This window comes from Tupaia chinensis, unplaced genomic scaffold (genome assembly GCF_000334495.1).
Source record: "Tupaia chinensis unplaced genomic scaffold, TupChi_1.0 Scaffold000187_1, whole genome shotgun sequence".
Taxonomy (NCBI): Eukaryota; Metazoa; Chordata; class Mammalia; order Scandentia; family Tupaiidae; genus Tupaia; species Tupaia belangeri.
This window is the reverse complement of record NW_006159662.1, coordinates 534750-535732: the sequence shown is the minus strand read 5'-3', so window position 1 is coordinate 535732 and position 983 is coordinate 534750.

Here is a 983-nt window from a genome sequence, read left to right as displayed (position 1 = left end):
TTCTCCCTCCCAGGCTCTCCCCCAGTGTGCCCCCCCCCCCCAGCCTGCTACATATGCCTGGCCACATGAGTCCATTGGAGATGTCCACCATAAATGCAGCAGCTCGGCATTATGTATGACCTCTCTTGGTGGCACTTGAGCAATAAGAAGTGGCAAGACATCCACAGCAGGTCTGAATTTGGCCTTTCTCTCATAATATGTTGCTGTTTGCAGCGCAGCCAGCTCATGTGACCATGCAGCATTGGTGTCCCTCTCGCAGGGGTAACACGCAGGGGTAGCCCGTGGGGCAAGCAGAGGTCACCAGGAAGCAAAGCTGCTGAACACGGATTCCATTTTCTAGCAGAAGTCCAGGTCCTCTGACTTAAAGGAAGCATTTGTGAACCCTTACATTAGCAGGCAAGCTGTTGGAGAGTCATATTCTTCTAATGCACACTGTATCATTAGAAACTTAATGCTGTAATGTGAATAGGTTGGTGCAGTACCTCTTCCCTAGGTGGAAACAGACATCATGGTAAACTGCAGACATTGAAATGGCAATAAACAGTGTGAATGTTTTCTGAAAAAAAAAAAAAAAAAAGCTGGAGTTCAGCATATGGCATAGTGGTTATGTTGCTGGACTCCCACATGGCTGACAGTGGTTTGAATCCCTGACCTGGTGGCTTGCTTTCTCACTTTCCCTCTCCTTCTCTCTCTATCTCACTCTGGTGAATTAAAATAATTATAATAAATAAAAATTAAATAATTCTTTTAAAGCCTGAATAAATAGCCATTTTGAAACTAATTCAACTAAGACAATTTACTGGGGTCTTTGTTATCCCTAGTAGAAGTCATTGTACTTCCTATTAACTTTGTGAGAAGACTACAAAATTTCCTTTCCCAGTGAAAGAAAGCCTGCTTTTCACCTACTTTCTATAAAGAATCAAAATGCAGAGATAGATAACTCACCAGAGTACAGGATCTGGCATAGTGGAAAGATAATTTTA